The sequence below is a fragment of the Panthera tigris genome, chromosome F3 (assembly GCF_018350195.1).
Source record: "Panthera tigris isolate Pti1 chromosome F3, P.tigris_Pti1_mat1.1, whole genome shotgun sequence".
Classification (NCBI taxonomy): domain Eukaryota; kingdom Metazoa; phylum Chordata; class Mammalia; order Carnivora; family Felidae; genus Panthera; species Panthera tigris.
Genome location: NC_056678.1, coordinates 56,614,095 through 56,641,046, shown reverse-complemented (window position 1 = coordinate 56,641,046; position 26,952 = coordinate 56,614,095). Strand labels below are relative to the sequence as shown.

Below are 26,952 nucleotides of genomic sequence, written 5' to 3'. Positions count from 1 at the left end.
TACAGAAATCACATATATCTCATAGCCAGAGGATTCTTATTTCTAATTTGCAATGAGTAGCAGAAGGAAAGGAATGCCTCTAGACCTAAGATCTTGTTTCCAAAGGAGTCCTTAGAAGAAACAGAGAAGGTGTGGGGTTGGGTAATGAGGGGTAGTGGGGGTAGGTGGAGGGAAAGTACACATCAGTGTAAGCAGATTATCTCTAATGTTTTACAGAGTGTTAAGGTCTTTATAAATACAAACCACAGGGTAACTGGGATCTGACAGCTCTTGGAGGAATGCCCGTGAAGAAGGAGGAGGAACAGGAGGTGTGGTTGCTAATTTCCAAAAAACAAGATGTCAGCCATTTTAGAGAGAAAAATAAAACCCCACGGGGTGATAAGCTAATGGCAGAGAGCAACTAGTCAGAATGTTGGGACTACACATTTTTAATTAAATACTCAGACCTAGACTTTAGTGTACATTTTCCCAAATAGAGAAAGAGAATGGATGTGTTCCTATGCTTTCTCAAAGATGCTGGGGTTAGACTAGAAAACTGAGGAATAAATAGGTTGGTGAAAAGAGTCATTGAATAGATAATTTTATGCTTGTTCCCCCACATCCTGGAGAAGGTCAGGTAAAAATTTCTTTTTCTCTTTCCACATAAATAAACAAGTTGTAGTGGGTGGGTCATGGCAGATTACAGAATTACACTGCTTGCTACTCTTAATTTACTACTGAGAGAGAAAAACCTTCCTTTCGGACTCCAGCTGAAGAGCAGGGTCTCTGGGCAGTTACTGCACTTACCTAGGCCTGAGTAAGCAAACAGCTGATGGGGTGTTATCTAGTCTTGACTCACACACATTTTGCACCATCAAAGGTTTATATTCTCTAAAATAAAAGTGACAAGAAATAGAGTAAACTATCAAAATAATAATTCTCAGCTGCAAGATTTGGAACGAGGTGCCGTCAAAGGCAAAGTGTGCCTGACCCAGTTAAGAACTCTCTCATTCTTTATGGAATTTGAGTGTTAAATGAAGCCCCGAGATTTCTGGGTTCAGATTCCAGTTGTTTACTAACTAAAATAAAAGAGCCCACAAAAACTGTTCATGGGGCTTTGTGCTTCAAATCATTTTTACCAAACACGTTGATGAGTTAAGTATAAATGAATCAGAAACATACGGTTCACATTTCTTTGGAAATCCACAGGGTATATTAAGGGAATTAAAGGGAAATGTGTTAGGCCAAACATATTTAAGAATTTAACAAAACCAAAATCCACCAAAAAAGTTTAACATTTTCTAGTGAGTCTGTTCCAGTTTATTCTCCTTTAATGGTGTATTTTCTCTGTTGTATTAAACTTACATTTTTATGTGATGCGACAGATCCATAAATAAGTATAATATATTACAATGAATTTACTAATCTTGCTCATTATATTAGTACCAAGTAATGAAATTTATCTCAACTAATGATGCCATCGTTAGACATAATTCAAATTTATTAAAAACTACAGGGACTCTTGATTTTGGCTCAGGTCATGATCTCGCAGTTTGTTGGATTGAGCCCTGAGTCAAGCTTTGCCCTGGCAGCACTGAACCTACTTGGGATATTCTCTCTCTCTCTCTCTCTCTCCCCCCTCTATGTGTTCTCTCTCTCTCTTTCTCTCTCAAAATAATTAAATAAAGTTAAAAAAAAAAACTATAGGGAATTTGGACCAATTACAAAGAAGCTAAATTGTGGAATGGTGAAGTTAAAGTTATACAATATATTGAATTTAAATTCTTTCAAGTATATGAACTATTTTGATTTATGCATCAGTATTTAGTATTGTTTAAAGTAGTGTCCACAGATGTTTTGGGCAGGCAAATGTAAAATATAAGTAAAACAGACATATATCATGCTCTCATGGAGTGTACAAGACTTCAATTTAGCCCATGCTAAATTATAAACTCAGAAGATTGGTATTTTTTACTATACAGCTTAAAGCAATTTTATAGAATTTCTCCATAAGGCAACTCTTCTAAAGTGGAGAAGAGTCTATTACCCCAAAAAAGCATGGGCAGAAATGACACAAGTTCCTAACCCTCTCTCCTTCCCCTCATGCAGTTTGCTATGCCTTCCTCGGTCCTCATTCCATGCTTTTCATGAAGTTGGGTCAAAACTAATTTGGAATCAGTCTCAAAACTCATTGTCCAGTTCTGTTTATTTGGGACACCAGTTATGCACTAGAACATTAAATATAAACTCTTTCTAGAGGGAATTCTAAAGCATTTCAAGAAAACTATTTCATTGAGAATATGACTCATTGTCTAAGAAGTAAAGAAAAAAAGACCCCAATGATTTTGAGTCTCTATGAGAGACTAACGGATTTAGGAGTTAGCAGTCTAATCCATTTTAATAATGTAGAGTTAGTTCATTATATTGCTGTCTGTATTTGTATTCATATTTATTTCATTAAAGATTCTGTGAGAAAATAGACCATAATATGGTATTTTTTAAATGACCAAATAACTTAAAAACAGATTATAAGAACATACATGCTAATGGAAACAAAGAGAACGGTGTTCAGCAGGCAGATAGAATATTTTTAAGGCTGGATTACACAGATAGAATATAAAAGAAACCTGAATTTTTGAAATTTCTGTCTCTGTGCAGTTTAGACTGGCCAAATATTTAATCTCTTTACTTTTTGGTAAAATCAAAATATTTGGAATTTGAAGTGATCGGCTATCCTGATGAAATTTAATCTACCTCCAGGACACCAATCAGTTATAATCTCTTAGAGTTAATGTGAAAGTCTGCTTCACTTGAAGGGAATACATTTTTGGCTTCACATAAAGAAGGATAAATTTGCATAGGACAACTCACTTTGCAGCGAGTTTGCAAAACAAAAAAGTTAATTTACATGCTTTTGTTTGTATACTAGTAACATTTAAGTATTTGTAATCTCCCATTCTCCAAATGTGTGTTCTCTCCTGCCATGTTTATGCCTGCAAGAATGTCCTTCTCCTTACCTAAATGAATTCCTACTTAACTTTCAAAGACTTTCCTAACCCTCCCTCACTCTTACCACACAATTAGATATACCTTCCTTTGCCCTCATCCCATGCCTTTCATGCTTTGAACAGAGAGATTTTATAAGTATATGTATCTCCCTGTTTATTTGATGGCTGAATAACAGTAGGTAGGAGACCATGGACACCAGACAACCTAGATTCAAATAAAAGCTACTGCCTCTGCAATTTTGGGCAATTCAGTCTAATCTTGGAACCCTTGTGTTCTTACTTATAAGATGGGGATGCTAACAGAATTTACCTTACAGCCTTTTTGTAAGGAATAAGTAAGTTGATATATATGGAAAGGGTTTAGATGTGTGAGTATTTTCTGCCTATTCTTCGTCATGTCCATAGAATTTAATGTGTATTTGTGTAATATGCATTCCATTTCATAATTTATTGGTACACATACTGCTGAAATATCTTATGCTATATTCATAAAGCACAAAGTGGAAACTTGGCAATACATAGTTAAATATTATAGAAAGATAATTTTTACTAGTACAAGTTAAAAAAAGATTTGGAGGCTATGCATATTAAACAAATTAACCAGAAAACTGCCAGATCTTCAGTACGTACTGCCTGGGCTCCTTTGCTTTTAAATTCCCAACCTTTAGAAACATAATGTTTACCTCTGTTTTGAATTCTTACTAATCTAATCTAGCAAAAGAGACCTAAACAGACTTACATCTTAACTATTTTTTCTTCATTTCCTTTAAAACATATGGTATATGTTTGCTTTATTGTTTTAAAGAGTTGTTTTATTGATCTTTTTATATGATCCCTTTACTACAAAAGGTTTTGATATAGTGGAAGAGTATGCTATCAATCTGATAATAATGATATATTATTAAGACCCGGTGTATATTTCGCCTGATCAGTTTTTTGCCTGTTCCTGACGCGGTTTTGATTTCTACTATCTCGCTTGAAAACATTTCCCGGTTATTCCAGGCAATGGGTTCCCAGTGTTGGCCTGCTCCCCTTCTCTTGGTACTCCTCAAAGAAGTAAAAATCTCTGGGGTTACTACTATTCATGTCATTTCTTCTCCCTCATCTTCAATTTCTCACTATATTTTGTCAGGAGAACAGCTTTTACCTTTTCTCCTTTATTCTGAAAATATATTTCAAGAGCCCATTATTTTCCACTGAAATATTTTCCTGTGGTTTGGCATATAATCCTTGTGGTCATTGCTAAAGCTAAAATCTCTGACCTTACTTCCACTTATTTTTACATATGGCGCCTCCAAGCCCCTTGTACTAGATTTCTATAATTTTTTGAAGGCTTTTTGCATGTAAAAATTTTATACCCTCTCCCCACTTTACTGTAGTGGCCTGTATTATTCTTAACACTGGTTGGTTTTAACTTGAAACATTTTCAATTGCTGGATCTTTAGCAGTTTCTTAAATATATTTTGTCTCTTACAGTAAGCTTTCCATGAGCCCCAGAAAACCAGATCAGGATGCTTTTGTCTATCTTTCAAAGCCAGCTCTGTAATTATTCCTATTGTATTCTGAGCCGGCTATTGAACTCATATTTAGTCATCTTATGTATATTTTCCTAAAAGTCGGATAAATATATATTTATGTCTCTTTCCCATTTTCTCTGTGGTTTCTTGGCCTCAAATACTTTTTACGTAATGTAAAAGTGGGCTTTGAAACCAGGAATCTTGCGTTTTCTCAATCTACTTGTCACTATGGCTTTATGAAATGACTTTTTATTAAAAAGCAGAAATATGTGGGCTCATCTCTTGTCCCAGAGATATTTTTAAGTGAAGAGAATAAAAAGCACCACATGTAAAATAAAGCGCTGTATTCCCATAAGAGAATTGGGAGAACAATGACTACAGAAAATATCATTCCAAATAATGTGGTGGGAATTGGGTTTAGGCTAAGAGAAAAAAGAAAGCCAAGAGCGAGTATAATTAAAGAACTTAAAAATATAGAAAAGTTTCCTGCACTTCAATAAAAAGTTCTCCAAAGTTTAAAAACAACCAAAAAACCCTTTGTTTATTTTAGAAAGTCATCATCCTGGTCCTTCACTGGTCATAGAGGTTTACTCTATTGCTGTATGTTTACGCCTGCAAAAATCACACGGTATAAATTCTCCTCCCCACTTCCTTTCCTCTTTCTCCACTGCCATTTTAGTATCTATTATATAGGCATCTTATACACAATGATTTCATTTAATCTTCACTATAATCTTCAAATTAGACATTCTTATCCAGTTTTACAAATGAGGAAATCAAGACTTCAAAGATTAATTTCTCAAACTGATTCTGCTAAGAAGCTGATTTGGAACAATTACTAAGACATATATATTGACATACCCTCTATCCTCTCCTCTGATTGAACAACAGCAAAATTTGTAAGTGGAGAATTCTGCAAGAGTCAAAGAAATGAAAGCCCTAAACTGATAAACTATGCAAGTATTGGCTGGAGTTTAGTATTAAAAGGGTTTCTTAATGGTCAAGGGTTTGGTTCTCAGGGAGTTACTTTTTTGAGCCTGTATGAACAAAGAGACATGCATTGCCACAAAAAAAAGGATATCAAGTATGGGATGAGTCACCATGCAATGGCTCTTCAGTTGATATGAGGAACTACGGTCCAGAGATTATATTTTAACTTTGTATCCTCCAACTCAGCACATTATCTCATGATACCCAATAAGTACTTAATAAAAGCCAAATGAATAAGTGAATAAAACAAGGTGAGTAAAAGAAGAAAAAGCTAATGATTGTCATGGAATGAAACAGATAGGAGTACTGAGAACACCAACAGCTTGTCTAGTGCCTGGCACCTTAGAAAGTACAGTTGAGTTAATCTTCAGCCCTGTAAGTTTCCTTTTAGCTACACCTCAGAATCTCCAGCCACACATTAACCTGTGACTCTTGGCCACTGGAATGAGAATTAAGCACTTTACAATTGCTCATTAGTTCCTCCAATGCTTCCACAGCCTTTGAGAACAGAGGGAGGGGAACTCAGGGGGAGCAGGGGCTCCAGCAATATCAGCACTGGTCCTGATTCTGCCCTCACAGCCCCAGGGGGTGCACTTATGACTCCTGGGCCTTGGGAAGGGAGGCAATCTCCAAGTTCCCTGCATGCTGTGGAGGGGGTCTATTGTCCTCCTGGAGAGAAACCAGCAGAGAAAACCACTCTGTTGTTTGCTAGGCCAGGAGATGTGCACATAGCTGTAGTAGGCTCTGCTGAGATGTAGCTGAGGGAGAGCAGTTACAAACATGGGCTTTACAGCCAGATCACCTGGCCTTGAGTTCCTACTTGTGAGCAGTGTGACCTTGAGCAAGTTACTTAGTGGTACTTCTGTTTCCTCATTTATAAATGCTGGCCAAAAATAGCTTCTTAGTACTTGTCAAGTGCGTAGTACTTGAATGGGGATTAAATGATTAAATATATAATTAATATATATAATATATATAATATACATAATATGTATATTGTGGCTAAAACAGTACCTGGCACTTATTAAGCACTGTTGTGCTGGTTATTTTACAGGGCAACTACTTATATAATGGGGAGGGGAAAACAAATGGGATTTAGGGTCTATGACTCATGAGAGATAGAAATGGGGTGGTAGAAGGAGCAAGTATAATGTAGTCAGATGTGTAGAGGCACCATTGTTCCTGACGCTGTTTTGCATTGCCTTGTTGTCTCTCCCTTGTGTCAGTCCCAAAGTAGAGCCAGGTAGAGGAGTGCAAAGTTTGTGCTGGGGGAGGGGAAGGGGAGAAATTCAAGAGTGGGGAGAAGGGCTGTTACTCAGAATTGCTGCTTGGCACTGACTTTCTAAATAGGCCTACTCAGAGGTTGGATAGAAAAAGGGCTGGTGAGCTTCCAGATGTGTGTCAAGAAGAGGAGGAAGAAAAGTAATGACCTAGCAACCTGACGTTAGGACCATGACAGGGACATGAACTGTGATAAAAAGCTGAAAGAGCCCACAAAATAATAATAAACACTCCAGCACCATTTGTCCTCAGTGCTGGATTGCAAACCATATTTCTATTCAAACAAGTCGCTAGGAGAAGAGCTGAGAATTTAAAAGTCTGCGGCCAATGTAATCCCATTAGGATTTCTCAAAGCTACCTTTCTACAATTGAACTGTATCTACATAGCACAAATAAGGGAGAGATTTTGCAATTATCTGATTTGCGTGATCAATTCCGACAGCCAAACTGGATTACTCATTTTTGTATGATTTCTTGATCCAATAAAATCTACTTGGAAGCTTGAATTATCTACTTTAGCTGTCTAAATTGATCATATTAACCAGGTTCCAATGAAGTTTTGGTTTGAATCTCATCCAGTTCTGATTTCTATAGTCAATGATTTTCCACATCTCTAGCTGAAAATAACAGTACAATCAAAGGGAATTAAAACAATTTGAGTTAATGCAGTGATGGTATAAAGCATTTGAATCTTTATTCTGCTATTACAGAAAAAGCCAATGATTATATTTGAAATATAACCAGTCTGTCCCCTAGATGCACAAAGTTTGTCAGATCAGGGTAGGCAGAAATCTTTTCACCCTGCTCAACCATACTCTTGTGTGCTCTCCGTCAGATGTTTGCCGCTGGGACTAGGGGTGTCACAGAGAGGAAGCCGGGGCCAGTGCTTGTGACACTGTTAGAAGAGTGTCCATGCCTGTCTTTGTTTTCTTCCTGAAGGTTTTCTTTCCTTTCTCTCTCCTCCTTCTGTTTCTTTTCCCTGGATTTCTTCTTTGTTTTTGTCTTCAGTTCTCTCTCCTTTTACTCTTTCCCTGATTACTTTAATAAGAGCTCCCAGAGATAGACTTAGTTTTGCTCTCCCAGAGGCATTAAGCTGGGGTCCAGATGGAGCCCTAACAGCCAAGGACTGGGGAAAAGCCCAGTGGCCTAACAGGTATTTCTCTCACACAGTCCCTAAGAAAAACTACAAAGTGGCCCATGTCTCTTTGAAGTGCTCCTACTTCTCTGTATCCTTCTTTCCTTTCTAGATTTTCCATGTTGTGTCTTTTAGGCAGCCTGAGACTTTTTTTTTTTTTTTTTTTTTTTGTTCTATGTCCACACATTCCTTCCTTTCAGACCTTCATAAAAAACACCTATTCCCTCAATGTAAAGATTTCTTCTAAGAGGAAAGCAAATTGATTTAAAACAATTCTCTGATGGGGAGCCTGGGTGGCTCAGTCAGTTAAGCGTCCAACTCTTGATTTCAGCTCAGGTCATGATCTCACAGTTTGTGGGATCAAGCCCCACATTGGACCCTGTGTTGACAGTGTGGAGCCTGCTTGGGATTCTCTTTTTCCCTCTCTCTCTCTTCATCCCCTGCTTGTTCTCTCTCTCTCTCTCTCTCAAAATAAATGAATAAACATAAAAAAAAATTCTCTACTTTCAAAATGCATCCACTTCACTGCAGGTCCATTTACCTAGATAGCACCATCTCCTTTATGGATTATTTAGTAACCTTCGTACTGGTCTCCTTGCCCCTGATTTCCTTCCCTGTGATCTGTTCTCTACATTGCCACCAGAGTGACTTTCTAAAACCTAAGTCAGGCTGTCATTCTTTTACCTCAAAATCCTTTCTTAGCTCCTCAGTTTATTATGCATAAAAGCCAACATCCTTACCTGAAATGGCCAAGGCTCGTGCTTGGCTCCTTGCTGACTCTTTCCATCACCCTTCCGCTAGCCCTCCCTGCCCCAGGCCCACCGTCCTTGCTCTCTGAGAAATCACCTGGTGAGTGTTGGGCACTCCCTCCTTTCCCCACACTATTCCTCTGTTGTCTACATGGCTCATCCATCACATCCTTCAAGTTTTTGCTCAAGTACCTTCTCAGTGAGACTTTTCTGAAAACCTTAATTAAAACTGCAGCTGCCTCAACTCTTCCTATCCTCCCCATGCTTCATTTTTCTCCATACTCTATGCCATCACCAGGACACCATATTTCATATTTAGATACATCCTTCAGATTTATCACTCCCTACTGGAATGTAAGCTCCTGAGGGCAGAGATTGTGTCTTTGACTTTTTTTCCCTGCTTATATCCCCAGTGCACAGAGTAGTATTTGGCACTTCTTAGATATTTAATAACTATTTTTTGAATGAGGAGTTATTTAACTAAAGTAATTTACAAGTACATTGGCATGTAGACAACTGAGTGTATGGGAATTTTGAAAGAGGCACTTATAAATAATTTGAGGATATAGACAAGTTTAAAATAGATATGTTTAAAAATAAACATCTTCTTATGATAGTACATACACATCAAATGAAAGAATGACTGACCATTTCTTTTTCTGAATTTCACTTGTGTTCTTTCTTCCCTGGCTGGGCCTGCAGGGGAAAGGGTTGCTCTCTTAGTTCTAAGTGGTTCCCCATTCTGCTCTTTGTCATGTGGTGCTAAAGTCAATCTGGTCACTATCTGTATCTGATAATTATATTCTTATGTGTTGAATCTTCCATAGACATACACCCACCATGCTTTAATATTGATCTTTCCAGGAAAAAATAAAATTACTGAAAAAAAATTGTGGACCTGGTAACCCTTACGTAACTAAGGCAGCTGTGCACATCCCTCAATTAAAGTTTTGTCCGTGTTCATGGTAGTCACTTCTGCCCATTCAAGGAAACAAATGCTTATACAGCTTGAAGCATTCAACATTTTTTAGGCTAAGCTTTGTTTGGCACTTCATGGAGCATAAACTGTGCCTAGTTAATCACGGGAGATGAAATTCTTGTTTGCTGTCCTTTAAAGTTAAAACCTATTTAAGATTATCTTTTTTTTTTTTTCTTTTTTCATACTGTCTTATCAGAACAAAAACTCTCTGAGCATGAAACAACGGGGTTTGGGCGGTGGATAAACAAAGAAAACAAAACACAACACAACACAACACTGTGACGTTTTCCTGTGGCCATGTAATGCTGAGGTGACACCAAGCTGCCATCTGTGTAGATTCCCGTCTTGAAATTCAGAAGGAAGATCTGAGCAATTGGGAAGTCTAAGCCCAATCAGTGACCAGTGTCAGAGAGGGAAACAGAGGGTTTTCACCACTGGCCCATTTTTTCCCCAGCGTGAATAGGTCAACCGAAAGAGCTATGTATTATTACCCAAGAACCCTATGGGAATGTCTGGTGTCTCCCCAAACTTCTTGCCTCCATTTGTAGTGTCTCTGTGGTCTGATTCTCTTCATCAGCTCTTTAAATGTGTTTCCCACTAATTCTGTTCCAAGGCCTTCTATCATAATGGCCCTGTCTTCAGCCCTATGGATTCACACCTGCCTCTGTGCCTTGGTTAAGTTGTCCTCATTGCCCATATCCACTCTGTTTTGTCTCCAGTTTTGGCAATTTTTAAGATATTTTACCTTCTCTGAGATATCTTCCCTGGAGAAATCAATCCACATAACCTCTCTCTTCTAATGTCTTTATTATTCATTAATTCATTCATGCTCTAGTTGAGAGCTTCCTATTTATCACATCCTGCTGGAATAAGGGAGTACGAAGGTCAATGGGAATTAAGCAACTCACAATCAGTGTATGAACAGAGATGAAAGCTAACAGAGGGTGTTCTGGGAGTGCTCAAGAGACGTCATACGGATTCTCCTCTGCACTTCTTTAGATCACCCAGATTCACCAATTTTAACAATATGTTACATTTGCCTTTCTTTTTTCTTTCTCTTTCTCACTACCTTTTCTGAACCACTTCTCAGTAGGTTACATGCATCATTCCCTTTAATTCTTTAATATTCTGTGGGTTTCCTATGAATAAAGATATTTCTCATATAGTCATGCTAGAATGGTCAAATATGGGAAATGTACAATTGATACAGTATATGCTTTTACACTCTGCTCTTTTCACTTAATATATTCTGGAAGTAACTCCTTATTGCCTCACTGAGGTTTTCCTCACTCTATTTTGCAACTACATGAAACTAAACTGCTACATTGTGTGCATATAACATAGTATATTCAACCAGTCTCCTATGTTTGAACATTTAGGTAGTTTCCAATATTTTGCAATTACAAATAATGAAGCAATGAATAACCTCTTGCATATATTTTCATGTTGTTCAGGGTAAATTCCAGAAAATGGAATTACTGTGTCAAAAGACAACTACATATAGAATTTCGTTAAATATTGCCAAATCCCTTCCATCCCCCAAGAGTTGTGACATTTTGCGTTCCCATCAGCAGTATGTGAGCAGGTCTTGCCAACAATGTATTGTAAGCCTTTGAGGTTTTTTTTTGTCAGTACAATGGCTGAAAAAAGTTATCACAGTGAGGTTTAATGTGTATTTCTCTTCATATAAGTAAAATGGAACATATTTCATGCACTTAAAAGCCACTTTTTGGTCAGTTATGTTTTTATAGTTTGGTTGATTTCCCATAGATTATAAAATCTTTTCTTTCTCAATTTTTCTTTTTTTAATGTTTTTATTATTTATTTTTGAGAGAGAGAGACAGACAGACAGAGACAGAGAGAGACAGAGAGACAGAGTATGAATGGGGGAGGGTTAGAGAGGGAGACACAGAATCTGAAGCAGGCTCCAGGCTCCAAGCTGTCAGCAGAGAGCCTGACACGGGGCTTGAACTCATGAACCTTGATATCATGACCTGAGGCATGGTCGGATACTTAACCGACTGAGCCACCCAGGCACCCCTCTTTCTCAATTTTTCAAAGCTTTATATATATGATGGATATTAATATTTTACTCTAATATTTTTGCAAATGATATTTCCTCTGATGTTTTTCTGTCATTTGTCTTTCATTTGGTTATGATGATATTTTGATTTCCTATTTAAAAGTTTTTTTAAAATTTTTATATAGTCAAATTTATCAGTGTTGTATTGAATCTGGATTTTGAAAATAAGAAAGTTTTCCTCTATCCCAAGGTTAATAAAGAGGAATTCATCCATGTTTCCATCTAATACTTGTATGGCTTCATTTGTTACATTTAGATCACTGATACATTTGCAATTCATTCTTGATTATGGTGTAAGGAATAAATCTCATTTTACATTTTGCCAAATGACTATCTACTTGTTTCAGCACCATTTTTTACAAAGTTCTTCTTTGCCCATTGATTTGAGATAATGCCTTTCACATATCAAATTTTCATATGCAGTAAAACCTTGGTTTGTGAGCATAATTTGTTGCAGAAACATGCTTGTCATCCAAAGCACTTGTATATCGAAGCGAATTTCCCCATAAGAAATAATGGAAACTCAGCTGATTCATTCCACAAACAAAAAATATTCATATAAAAATGATTATAATATGGTAATATAATACAAAACAATAAAGAAACTACAAAATATAAAGAAAAATAAACAAATTAACCTGCACTTGCCTTTGAAAACCTTTGTGGCTGGTGTGAGGGAGACAAGAGAGAGGAGGGTTATTGTGTAAGACAAATTTCACTATCACTAACAGATGTTGACTACAGCACAGTATTAATAAACTCTTCTCATAGACTGTATTGAATGTAACTGGCAATAAGGCAGCAGAGGAAAGGGTCTGCAGGCAGCCTGACCTAGAACGAAGCAAAGCATTCCCAGGCTCACTCTTGGATGGAAAAGCAAAGGACTGTTTATAGGTGCTTTGAAGTGACAAAAAATACACTAGTGCCAGTTGTGGGCACCTTCCAACATTCTGAAAAATCACTGATCTCTGCTGAGCATCTGAGCATCTGAGCATGGGAGATGTTCACCCACAATCCTGCAGAGAGAGAGAGAGAGAAGAACTGGTCAGTTGTGATCATGTGATGTTTGGCATCAGGTACTACTCATATTGCAAGACATCACTCATTTATCAAGTTAAAATTTATTAGAAATTTTTGTTTGTCTTGTGGCACATTCGCAGAACAAGTTACTCGCAATCCAAGCTTTTACTGTATATATATATATATATATATATATATATATATATATATATATATATGTGTGTGTGTGTGTGTGTGTAATATACGTATATATGTACATATATATGAAATATTGGATTCATTTTATATGAGCAAACCTATTTCTAGACATGATGATCCACTTAATTGGTCTGTTAATTCATGTACCAGTACCATACTTACTTATAAAACTATCCTTATTTAATATGGTAGTCATTAGCCACATGTGGCTATTTAAATTAAATTTAGTATAATTAAATGAAATTAAAAATCCAGTTCTTTAGTTACATTGGCTATCTTCTAAGTGTTCATTTAGCCCCATGTGGCTAGTGGCTACCATTTTGGACAGTGTGGATATAGACAATTTCCATTTAGTCACATGTGGCTGATGACTACTGTATTGGACAGCACTGTTAAAAAGGCTTTGTAGTATGTTCTAAGGTCTGGTACAGCTATTTCTTCATCATCTCTCTTTCTTTTTAATGTTTTCTTGGCTATTTCTGTGTGTTTATTTTTATTTAAAAAAAATTTTTTTTTTTTTTTTTTTTTTGATTTTTTTTTCAACGTTTTTTATTTATTTTTGGGACAGAGAGAGACAGAGCATGAACGGGGGAGGGGCAGAGAGAGAGGGAGACACAGAATCAGAAACAGGCTCCAGGCTCCGAGCCATCAGCCCAGAGCCTGACGCGGGGCTCGAACTCACAGACCGCGAGATCGTGACCTGGCTGAAGTCGGACGCTTAACCGACTGCGCCACCCAGGCGCCCCTTTAAAAAAATTTTTAATGTTCATTTACTTTTGAGACAGAGCATGAGTGGGGGAGGGGCAGAGATAGAGGGAGACACAGAATCCAAAGCAGGTTCCAGGCTCTGAGCTGTCAGCACAGAGCCTGATGCGGGGCTTGAACTCATGAGCTGTGAGATCGTGACCTGAGCCGAAGTCAGACGCTGAACTGACTGAGCCACCCAGGTGCCACAAGAGTTTATTTCATTTGAGGAACCTGTGTGGCTTAGTCAGTTAAACGTCAAACTCTTGGTTTCCGCTCAGATCATGATCTCATGGTCGTGGTATCAAGCCCCATGTCAGGCTCTGCATGGACATCATGGATCCTACTTGGGATTCTCTCTCTTCCTCTCTGCCCCTCCCCTACCATCTCTCTCTCCAAATAAATAAACTTTTAAAAAACAGTTTATTTTATTTATGTTTATTCTTCTTTTCTGTTGTTATACATGTTTAAGGTGAGACATTTTGCTCTCATCACTTTTTATATTGTAATTTTATCCTCATTGTTTTTCAGAAACTTTATAATTTCTGTTTGTATTTCCCTTCCTAGTAGGTTTTAAAATTTCAAGGTGAATGTCCTTTGACTTTGAATTTGTTTCCAATGTTTTTATTTCAATATGATTAGAGTGTTACTAGTGATATGATTTTTTATGAATTTATAGATGTTTTCTTTGTCATCTAATACATGCTGAGTTTTTTTACATATTCCCTGTGCCATTAAGAAGAAGGGGGTATCTGTATTATTGAGGCATAGAAGAAGATATATTCTTTATGTATCATAAAATCTACCTTATTAATTATGATGTTTACATGTCTTATTTTGTGTTCACCCGGCCTGCCATGTCCTGGTAGTGATCTAGTAAGATCTCCTGTGGCATGTGTCTATCTTACTATCTCTCCTTGCATCTTTTATAATTTGCTTATCCCTTGGCCTTTTGGATTAAGTGCACTTTTATGTACATAGAGTTCAGTTTTACTTAGTAAGTCAACTTGAAAACATTTTTCTCTTAGTAGATGAATTAATCTTTTTCATATTTATTGATTCTACTGAAATTGTTTGGCATCAACTCTTATCATATAGTATAATTTTACTTTAACATGCATTATATTATACTATGTTTCTTTATGAGGGATGTCTCTTTTGTCTCTCTTAAAAAATCTCTTTCTAAAAAGCATTTTTGTTTTGTTGTCCTAATAGTTTTGTATCCATACCTTTAATAATGCCTTTAATTCCCCTTTTATTGTTTTCTGTCTGGTTTATAAATTTTAAGTTAGATCTTTTTGCTCCCTCCAGTATTTATGGAAAAATTAATGATCATATTCTCTTTTCTACTTTATAGGGACATATAACAGTCTCTTACTCTTCTGGGACTCATAGACTCGTCCTTGATTTCATTCTAAATCTTCAATTTTACATATTAGATGTTCACTTTGAGTCCTTTTGCCAAAGTTTCTCCAATCATCTTTTGGTTAGTTGAAGCTCCTTCTCTTATTATTGCTCAGAAAGAGTTTGTAAATACAATATTACGTTAGCTCTTACATATTTAAAACTGCTTTTCTATCTCTGTGAAACTGGAAAAGTTCTTTTGTATGTAAAAAAATCTTTGGTTCACATCATCTCTTCTTGAATTTCATAAGAATGCTGTGTCCCTATTATTATGCTTTGATGTTGCTTTAGAGAAGCCTTATACCAATCTAATTTTATTGCCCTTATGATTTGTTTCTTTTACCTGAAGGTCCTGAGAAGTTTTTTCCTTTAAAGTTGTCTAGTTTTACTATATAACTACACTGTCTCAAAGATAGATCATTCTGGGTAATTATTCCTGATATTCTCATGGTTAAGCCTTTCAATACATAGATTTAGGTTCTCTCTTATTTCTGGAAAGTTTTCTGACATTATTGCATTAAATGTTAACTGTGTTCCATGCTTTTGTTACGTGTATGTTTAATCTTTATTCTTTCAGCTCAACACTTTATAACTGAGTTATTTTTACTTTTTACTTTATTTCATTTTCATTCTCTTGTCTTTGCTTTGCTTTTCTTCTGTGTCCCTTGCTATATTTTCATTCAGATTTCATTTAGATCTTCCTCTGGTACCTTGAAAATTTTATTTTAAATTTCTGAAATGTTTTGTTTTTCACTTTAATATCTCTTAAGGTGTCAGTCAACTGACATTTTATTTTCCCTGACATTTTTATCCATTTTGACATTACTTTTAAAATTTCCAATTGTTTTAAGTCCTTAATTGCTTGTTTTCATTTATTTAATTCAGTTTGTATTATAATAATTCATATTTGTTTGTTTTAGAAATTTTCATTCAGTAATGTGTTTCTCAACTTCTGCTTTCTTCAAAAAGTAGCTTTATATGGAGTTTGCCTTTTTCTACTTATAATAATATTGTAGATAGAAGTTCTAGTTTATTAAAAACCTTTCTCTTGGAACAGTGAAGCCTAATTTCTTTAATGGATATTGTTGGTGGTAGGAATGGGTAGAGGTTAGCGTGTTTTGTGACTTGTTTTTGTTTTAGAGAATCCTTTTTTTTTTTTAAGTTTACTTATTTATTTTGAGAGAAAGAGAGAGTGAGCTGGGGAGGGGAAGAGACAGAGGGTGATGAGAGAATCCCACACTGCCAGCAAACAGCTGGATGCAGGGCTTGATCTCATGAACCATGATATCATGACCTGAGCCAAAAATCAAGAGATGGATGCTTAACCGACTGAGCCACCCAGGTGTCCCTGTTTTCTGGAATTCTTGATTTTCCTCTTCCTTCCTTCTTTTTCCCTTACTGTCACTCATACAAAGGTACCAACCCTGGGGGCGCCTGGGTGGCTCAGTCGGTTGAGCGTCCGACTTCGGCTCAGGTCACGATCTCACAGTTCGTGAGTTCCAGCCCCGCGTCGGGCTCTGGGCTGATGGCTCAGAGCCTGGAGCCTGCTTCCGATTCTGTGTCCCCCTCTCTCTGCCCCTCCCCCATTCATGCTCTGTCTCTCTCTGTCTCAAAAATAAACATAAAAAAAAAATAAAAAAAAAAAACCAAAACAAACAAACAAACAAAAAAAAACCCAAAGGTACCAACCCTGTATCTTTGTGTCCTTATGCCCTAGAAGCATTGCGTGTCCAGGACTGATGCCTCTGGGTCTTGCTCGCTTTTAAGATGCCTTCCTACAGTTGGAGCCAAATCCAGACCTGCAGTTTAGTACATAGTGATAGTTGTTCTTTTTATGGTAATGATTTTCTTTCCCTGTGTTTTACCTTTGTCCCCTTGTCTTTTCTACAAGGTCTCATAAAACCTCCTGCTGCTAGTATTTAGACCAAGAGCCTGGCAGCTGTGATAGGAACTCTGGTAGAAGTTCAGTTGGAATTTCAAGTTTATTTTTCTATTTATAGGGATTTCAAATTCATGGTCTTTGTTGTCTCCTATTATGTTTGAAAGCATAGCTTGCATATGGATTTATTTGTGCTTTTCTTTTGTTTTTTTTTTAATCTGATAGACTTTGAGATGGATTTGTGCAACAATTTGGATTTAGGATGCTATTATCCCCTAGAATCCCTTTAAAGTGTGGAGTTTAAAAAAAAATTCTGATTACTTCATTCCAGATGCAGCATTGGAAGAAATGGAAAACAACCAAATTGGCAATGGAAAAAGCGGGAAAATTTTTATCTTGTTTACTAAATACTTATTGAGTACCTACAATGTACAAGGCACTGAAGACAGAATAATCATCTAGGTAGACAAGGCCTGTACCCTCACTGGCTTATGTTCTACTGAGAGAACAGATATAAAATAGACACATAGTATGATGTTAAGAGATGCTAAGGACCATAACAATTGAGCACGCTAGGGGGATAAACAGTAAAATAGGTAGTGCCATGATCCTTAGTTTAGCTAGGTTTCTCTGAGAAGATGACATTTGCCTAAAGACTTGACTTGAAGTCATCTAAATAGATGAAGGAAAAAAGATTTCATGTAGAGAAAACAGAATATCTAAAAGGCCCTGAGGCTGGGACAGACTTGATGTGTTTGAGGAGAGGAGGAAGATAGAATAACTGGAGCTGAGTTCGTAGGAAAAAGTATATTACAAGGTAAAGCTAGAGAAGCCAGCAGTAGCCAGATCAAGTAGGGTCCTTTTGGCCATGATAAGTTTTTGGACTTTGTTTTAGGTGTGATGGGCAGCCTTTAAAGGCCTTTAGCTAGGAAAGTAATGGAATCTGATTTTAAAGAGACAGCTGAGGCTTCTGTGTGTAGTATCTACTGACCAAGGAAAGAGGAAAAGCCCGAAGATGAGTTTCCATGCTGCTGTCTCCATATAACGCTAGTAACTTGATTTCTAACTTCCTCCTGACACCAAATCGTTATTTTGTGGCATGATTCTTACAGTGGGGTATTTGCCTCGCCCCCTCCTGTGACGGTATGCAGACATTGCTGAACAGTGTGATTCCCCAACCTTTCTGTATCACACCTGTGGGCTTCTAATGAAATAATTGAAATGTTGTACTGACTCTCTAGCTTTGTTACTATGCACTAGTTGCTTTCCCAAAGACACCTCTGAGGTTCACTACCTGCCTCTATTAATAAACATTGCCTAATCAAAGGTTCTTTATTACTGTGTTCTCATCTACCAGTATCTTCTCTGATCTCAGCTATGTCTTTTGATACCAACACTTTCTTCTGACCATGACATCTACCAGTCATCACGGTCTCTTCTCAGTGTCTCACGGGATCCATAGTCCTTGTCTGTTCTCCCCCACTTTCCCATTGTTCCTCCTCGAAAGTAAACACATCCAGCCTCTTGAGCTCCATCTGTACACATGCTGTCATTCCTCCTGTGACCAGCCACATCATACTTACGAGATAGTAATGATTGTTGTCCGTTCATTCACTCAACAAATATTTATTGACCGTGAACTAAATGCCACACCCTGTACCAGATACTCTGGTATCTGGACTCACAATCCCTATCCTAACTGAGTTTAAAGTCTAGTAGGAGTTTTAAACAAATTAAGAGGAAATGTCTTTAATGAGAAGAGTACTGTGTGCAATAAGGAGGTAAAAATGTATTCCAAGGAAAGATGATATTTACCTGAAATATGAAAGATGAAAATTATATGATCAGGGGGAAAAATGTAGAAGCCAGACTCTTTTGAGATGTTTATAGTAGGCTCAATAGCATGAGAAAGCCATGACATGTTTGAGGAATGTAGAAAGGTCAGTATGAAGGGGTGGGAAGTATGAGGGATGAAGTGATAATTACAGTATTTCCATGACTATTCATATTGTTGTCTTTTTCACATTAATATATTAATACCTGAAATTGTCTTCATTTTTACCCTTTGTCACTTTGGGTTTCATCTGTCCAAGTTCTAAAGCCCTTCACTTGGCTTGAAATCATAGGGTGCAGAGCAGATATCTATCCTATCCTACTTTTTAAAAAATTCTTTTCAATGTTCATTATTTGAGAAAGAGACAGAGAGCAAGCAGGGGAGGGGCAGAGAGAGAGGGAGACACAGAATCTGAAGCAGGCTCCAGGCTCTGATCTGCCAGCACAGAGCCCGACACAGGGCTCGAACCCACAGACTGCGAGATCATGACCTGAGCCGAATTTGGCCACCTAACCAACTGAGCCACCCAGGCACCCCTTATCATCCTACTTTTTAAGACATAAATCAATAACTACTCTTTATGTAGGGGAAGGCTTTGTTCTTTTTCATTAGGAAAAGCTTCACAAATCTCAAGTATGTTTATTTATTTTGTTCAAAGTCTCTGTCTGCACAAACAGGACCTATGTTAGGGTCTGTAGAGGCCAGGCTGGACACAGACTGGAGTGTTTCTGGCCAGTGGATGTAAGAGCAAGTTGCTCGAGTAGGTCCAAGGATGGAACCAAAATCAAAAGCCAACCTTTAAGGGCTCAACCTTAAGGGGCAAGGCAGAGGGGCAGAATCCACCATTTGTCCACGAATAAGGCATTTGGATACGAGCAAGTGAGTACTAGACTAAAATGGGATTTGGACAAAAGAGTGGGAGTGGATCCTGGACATACTCCATGAAATGTTGGAGTAGCCCCAGGGACATTTTTATAGGGCACATATGGTCTCAGCTGTGAGTGAGGAAGGAGCTGTTAAGGACTAAGCTAGTGCTTAAGGAGGTCTCAGTGTTTTTGGGGTAAACATATGTGAGAACAAAAAATTACAATGCAATCTGAGAAGTTCCATAATCAAGGCATATGCCAAGTGGGAGCAAGTTTTAGGGTTTTAATGAAGACTTCATACGCATGGCATTTGAAATGTTGGTAAAAGTTAGATGGTTGGAAAAAGGTAAGGAAAGCCTGAGAAGAGCAAATAACATGGGCTAGGACTGATGTAAAAAGGGCATCATGTTGCATTCAAGAATCAGGGGATACAGTGTGGAGCCATAACTTAGATGGGATGTGCCAAATGCATGTTGCGACCTCTTAGGTACAAACTGGTAAAGATGGGGTAATCCTGGAACAGATAGGGCCAGGATTCAGGAAATGAACTATGATGTTGGCTTCAGAAGACTCATTTGGTGCTATCTGGGTTGGCAGTGACGTGCTAGAGAACCTAGCCTATAAACGGGCGCCTGGGTGGCTCAGTTGGTTAAGCATCTGACTTTGGCTCAGGTCATGATCTCATGGTTCATGAGTTCAAGTCCCACATTGGGCTCTGTGCTGACAGCTCAGAGCTTGGAGCCTGCTTTGGATTCTGTGTCTCCCTTTCTCTCTGTCTCTACCCTGCTCGCACTCTTTCTCTCTCTCTCAAAAATAAACATTAAAAAATTAAAGAAAAAAAAAGAATCTAGCCTATTGAACAGAACATGGCAACAGGAGTCTCAAGGTGGTGGTGATAACAAAGTGTTCTGTAGGTGACTATCTAACATGGGTCAGATCTCCAGCCAGTGGTGAACATCCAGTCATATGGCTTTTGCCCTGGGGTTATGGGTTCTATAGACCTATCTAAGTAGGTAGGCCTTCAGGATAGTGTTGAAGTCCTGGTGGTAGCAGTGACGGGTAAACAAGGAAATTAAAGTCTAAACCCAGTAAAAAAGAAGAGATAAATAGTGGAAGGTCAGTGAGAAGGCTGAACCTTGGTGGGCTTGTGCATGCTGAAGGTTATATTAGGATATACCAGTTGCCAGTCTTAGGGCAGCAAGACTAGTTCCTAAGGGTGTGATCCCCCACAAAAGGTATAACTGGTTCATGCAGGACTAATTCCAAACCTGGTCAGTGGTGACTCTTTGGAGTAAAAATATTTTAAAATCTTTGGCTGAGTAGGGGTTGAATAGGCTGTGATTATATTGATTAAAGAGTTTGCTATGTCATCATAATGTATCTGGGCTTTATCCATTGGGTAACTGGGAGCCTTTGTAGAATTTTGAGAAGTAACCAAATGTAACATTTATTTTTGAAAGATGACTCTGGAGGTGATATGGAAGGCCTGGAAACTTTGAATCTCATCAGGAGGCTTTAGCCTTATTATAAGCTGTGTAGTAATGGTTTGAGTTGAGTCCTAGACAATGGGAGTTAGAAATGGGAAAATGCCAATTTATTCCTTTATGGATTATTCATTCTTAAAAAGGTGTAGCTTAAGACTTTCTGAAAATGCAATTGCATTACATTTGTTCTTTTGCCTACACATTCAGCTTCACATATAAATGGAGAGATATATTCTTGTATGTGTGTGCACCCATATTTCTCCTAAACTCATATTAAAATCCTTTTATTTATTGAGTGATACTCTGGACCACCATTTTTTTTTTTTAAAGACTTGGCTCTGTTAGTTTCTGGTAAAATATTGACCCTTAAACTGTCAGTTATTTTCTTCTTAGCATGAATGAAATCAGGCAATACATCTGGAGTGAGGGACAAGGTAGCTGTATAAACGATCTTGGTTCCATAGGCAAGAGCAAAGGAGCTCACTATGTTCCCAGATAGCGAGACTAAGGTTACCGAGAATAAAGGTTTTTGGGTACTTCGAAGTCTTGACCAGGTGATTCAATAAGGCAAGGAAAACATTCCACTGGAAAGGAAGCTTGGGCAGATTAAGTTTCGTGAAATGATTTGGAAAGTTTTCATCAAGCGCGCATGCAGAGATTCCAAAAGCAAGTGATAATGGACTCCTAGAAGTTCTTCACATGCATTGTATTTGTACTAGATAATTCACACAAGAGAGAGGCGATGAGCTAAGCCCAGTATTAATTTCAAGCCACCTCCCTTTTTGTTTAAAGGAAACCCATGCTGCTCTATATAGTTGTCAAGTTTGACTGAATTTTGTCTATTTCTTTAATTAGCATCCATCCCAAAAGTCAGGTAGCTTGTGTAAACTAAGTCAAATGGTCTTTTCTTTGTTTTCTTTTTTCTTTGTTATTACTATTATTATTATTTATTATTATTGATCATAGTTATGTGCTAGTGAATGTAAGGCAGTGTTGGTAAGCATGTCACATCTGACATCTTTTTGCCCTTTTTGCTGTAGGCATACATAATTTAATTAAAGGGTATTGGCAGTTCTATTTCCACTTCACACTGTGGACAAATATTTTGTCCTCTACTTCATTTAAAAATTAAAAACACTCTCAATTCACAAAATGATAAAAAACAATTCTATTTACTTTCAGAGGTGAAGTCTCTGCATGGAGTCTCTGACTCAAACATTTCCATTAAAATCTATTTTGCTATCCGCACAAAACCAGAAAATAAACACAGCTCCAAGGGAGAATGAATACTTCAAGTGAAACTAAAAAAAATTTGCAATCATTGATTTTGAAGCACCCATGATGCTTACAGGAAGATCTTGGGATTTCTATGTTTTATTTCAAGATATTTAACAAAAAGTGAATAGCATTTAAGAATGTTTCAGGATGCAAAAAGTTAAATGTTGTGATGACTTTCTTAGTACAGGGGCATCAACTACCCACAAACTTTGGAATACCATTTCTACACTTGTAGAGTTCCTGCAGTTAATTCTACTTTCCACGGTAGATTCCCTTTCTGCTGGGAAAAACCATTTAATTTGGTTTCGAGAAGTCAGATGCATCTGGGGGAAGACTTCAGTTTGGAACTGAATTATGTAGAGAAAACTAATGGATGTGATGCCTCCATTTCTTAGAATGTACTGTGGCAGAGCTGTTAATAGCAGCTTCCTGAATCTCTAGCTTCCTTATTTTGGCAAAGGCGTCAGCTTCCTGGGTGGGCCAGTTGGGAGTGTGATTCTGGGAGTCGGTCCTGGAACTTAGCCTAAAGTCTGTTTCCTTGGCCTCTTGATGATTCTGTGAGCCACCCAAATCTCATAATAAAACCCTTTCTTCTTAAAGTAACTAGAGTAGATTCTGTTATCACAAGTAAGAATATTAGTAGATCTGATAATTGCTCTTGTAGGATGGACAACACTGGCAGCCATTTTCAACTGGGAACAAACCAAATCGTATGACGAGAACACAGGCATGAAGGAAAATGCTTTTGAAAGGAAGAGTGATCTAACTAGTTTTGACTGTATTGATTTAATTTTGTATGGCCAACAATATTATTTGAGCCTCAGAATGATGCTGCCTTCCATTTATTTCACAGAAAATGAAGCCTTTATTGTGATTTAGAATATTGAGCCTGAAATATTTTCCCATAGAGATATTTTGATGTTGGTCTAGCATTTCGATGGTGATGTCTTATTTTTCAAAATGGCAATCTCTGATATTGCCTCTCTAACATATTGATTAGAGCCTGAGATGGTATACATTTGTATACAGAATAAGAATTTCTTGGGCATAGGAAACAACAACAATAACAACAACACAGAATTACCTACACAAATGTCTCTGTTCCATTCCAGCCTTCCTGAATCTGAAATTCTGGTACTAACAGCCAGGACCCTGAATTTTTAACAAAATTGCAAGGTCAATTAGCTACTAAAGTACTAGGATGAGTGTTTTAGAATACTGGGAGAAAATCATTTTTAGAGAACTCTAACACATTTCTTTTAAAATTGTCAAAATTTATTAATACATTTACCACCCAGTTTTAGGCACCATAACTTTCACTCTAAAAGCTAAACACTGCCTATCAAAAAGATTTTGCTCTTCTCTCAGAGACAAAATTCTAATAGTTTTTCCAACTACCTTTTAAAATTCACAACCAATAGGGGCGCCTGGGTGGCGCAGTCGGTTAAGTGTCCGACTTCAGCCAGGTCACGATCTCGCGGTCCGTGAGTTCGAGCCCCGCGTCGGGCTCTGGGCTGATGGCTCGGAGCCTGGAGCCTGTTTCCGATTCTGTGTCTCCCTCTCTCTCTCTGCCCCTCCCCCGTTCATGCTCTGTCTCTCTCTGCCCCAAAAATAAATAAAAAACGTTGAAAAAAAAATTTTTAAAAATAAAATTCACAACCAATAGTTTTAAATATTCAAAACAAGCAAAAATTCAGCTTTTACCCAGTCTCCTTTTTGAGCCATTTTCCTGGTCAGTACAAGTAGGAAAAATCATCCAGAGGAATCAGGAGCAATTTATAATTTTCTTCTATTTAATTTAACATTTATTGAACACTTAGTACTAGTCATTGTGCCAGACTCTAGATGTGAAATTAAATAAATAAAATAAAGAAGGAGGCTATCCTCCAGGAGGGGAGATGGACACATGGACACACCGATTTGGTACAGTATACTAAGGGCTGTGACAGGGATCTGCACACAGTGTTTAGAAACAGACCAGTAATTCTCATGCTTGACCACACACTGGAATCACTTGCGATGCTTTAAAAAATACTGATGCCTACCTTCTGCTTCCAGAACAAGTAATGTTATCATTCTGAGATATGTGGCCTGGGCATGAAAAGCTTCCCTGCTGACTCCACTGTGCAGCTAAGTGGAGAATCGATGTTCACAGTAGGCTCCTGGAGGAAGTGATCCCTTGAGGAAACCTTGAAGTAGATAGAGCAGGTGTCACGATCAACCAGTCAATTTACATCACAGTCCAACAAACCATGCATTCAGTTTACTGTTTACCAGATTAACAAAGCTAATTCAAATAAAGAAGAAAGGCACAAAACAGTTATCTCCCCTCATATTTTTAGAGTATACAAAGCGCTTTCATGTATTTGATCTCATTTGAGTCTCTCAACAACACTGTAGGGAGTAAAAGAAAAGTGGAGGGGCTGTTTTCAGAAATATGACAGTGAGGTTGCTATGCACGTGAGGGAGTCCTGCTACCTAGAATTCACTGTGCAAGATTGGGCTTGTTTCCAGCAGCTGTTCTTATTCTTGGGATAAGTCAAGAAATTCAAGTTAAAATACTTTGGACTTGAATCAAAAAAAAAAAAAAAAGTAGAGACATCTGGAGAAAAGAATGATGCAAGGCTGTATACTTGGGTGGAGGTCAAAGGAAAGGCAAGGGATTCAGTGGCCAAAAAGCAAGCGCAAGGGGTTGCTGGGCCATGCTACCATGACTCCGCAATAACAGTGAGCACTTGGGAAAATCAGCAGGTCATGTTGAAAACAACACATTCTGAGAAATGATGACAGATCCATTTATTTGCAACTTGGATTTAACTCATAAAAATGAACAAAGGAGGCTGCTGAAAGAAATTGTTCTGCAGGAAGAGCCCTCAGAAAATGCACACTCAGACTTATCAAAGAGCACAGTCTTAAAGATAAAAAAAAATCTAAAATCCAGCTGTCAGTGCATGCACTTTGCACAAGTCGTTTAACCTATCTGTTCACGAGTAAGAAATATATTTTTTGTTCAGGAGGGCATGGGTTAGCTTTGTTTCCTGTAACTTGTTTGTGTCATAAAATAATCAGGCTCCTTTAAAAAAAAATAGGCTGCAGAGTCATGCTAAGTCATTCACCCAGGGAGAGCCCGAATTACCTAATTAGAAACAGATGGTGCAAGGGTGGCGCCATTAGTGCAGACTGAGCTGCACGCCTTTCCGGATTCATATGGAGATGAATGGAATATTAAAATTGAGACAAACCTATGTGTCAGTAAAGCAAAATAATTTGGGGTAGAAGATAAATGTTCTCTATAATTGTGTCTGCAGCCTATACGGAGAGAGGAAATGGAAGTTACAGTCCCCGTCCTTCTTTCTCATCTCAACAATTCAAGATGGATTCCTTCTCTGAAATTTGTCCCTGACTCCCACCTGTTCCTCCCCCATTCATCCCATCTCCCCAGTGTTGCAAAGATCGGTTTGGAGACTCTCTTCTATGACCAGTCAATCCTCTATGTGTAACGCTCCTAGTATTGAACTCTACATTGTGATTGTGTTTATATCTCCTCAGCACTTGAACTTATTCTTTATGACAATTTATAACAGATATAAGTTAATAATTAATTATTAAATCCATAGTTTAGCATTTGCATCTCCTCCTAGAAAGTTAAATGTAATCGTCAGGAAGGCAGAGACTGTGTATCTAGTTTACTGTATAACCCTGTGCCTTTTCTGGCCCTGCACATAATAGATACTTGTAATGAGTTTGATAGATAGAAAAACAAATGAATGAATGAACAAATATAATGAGCTATTTGTCCAGAGACTGGGTCTTCTTTCTCTCTCTCTTCCCAACATCTTATGATCTTCCTGGTCAGGAACTGAGAAGATAATGTTTTCAAAGTCCAGGCAGGTGTCACAAGTGTGAGAAGCTGACCCAGTCCGGTGGCTAGATTTGCTTGTGATCCATCTGTTTTGTCCCCCTTTCTCTATGCAAGACTCTTTCTTCTTAACCTTTATTATTCCTCCCTATCACTTCTCCTGGAATATGCCTATTCTACATGTCATTGCTCAAATCTATTGAAAAAGCAGTCATCCCTATTAAAGTCTTGTTTCGAAGAAGGCACCTTTAAAAAAAAGTTTATTTATTTTGAGAAAGGGAGAGAGCATGAGCAGGAGAAGAACAGAGAGAGAGGGGAGACAGAATCCCAAGCAGGCTCCATACTGTCAGTTCAGAGCCAGCTTCCAATCCTCTGTCCCCTTCTCTCTTTGTCCCTCCCTTCTGTCTGCCCCTGCCTCCTCTCGAAAATAAATAAAACATTTGAAAAAACATTAAATAAAAAAAAATAAGTATTTTAGCCTCCAGAATTTACTACCTGTTTGGGATTTGGACAAGTTACTCAAATTTTTCTGCACTTCAGCTTACTCACCTGAAAATGGGAATAATGATAGTATCTATCTCGTAAGGCCATTATGAGAATTAGATGAGTAAAGCATGTAGAACGGTTTCTGGCATGTAGGAGGTGCTATAAAATTATATGCTAAG

At 37.7% G+C, this 26,952-nt stretch overlaps 2 long non-coding RNA genes across 2 annotated transcripts in view; one reads left to right on the top strand and one right to left on the bottom strand.

The window, feature by feature from the left end:
• LOC107179225 overlaps nucleotides 1–26,952 on the top strand; it is a 90,386-nt gene that overhangs the window by 22,474 nt on the left and 40,960 nt on the right. The window lies entirely within an intron of this gene.
• LOC122235802 overlaps nucleotides 23,512–26,952 on the bottom strand; it is a 37,115-nt gene continuing 33,674 nt past the window's right edge. Inside the window, exons 4-5 of the long non-coding RNA XR_006213848.1 lie at nucleotides 24,474–24,617; nucleotides 23,512–23,580 (exon numbers count right to left, since the gene is read on the bottom strand). This is a non-coding gene — a long non-coding RNA (uncharacterized LOC122235802). The remainder of the gene's footprint in view (nucleotides 23,581–24,473; nucleotides 24,618–26,952) is intronic.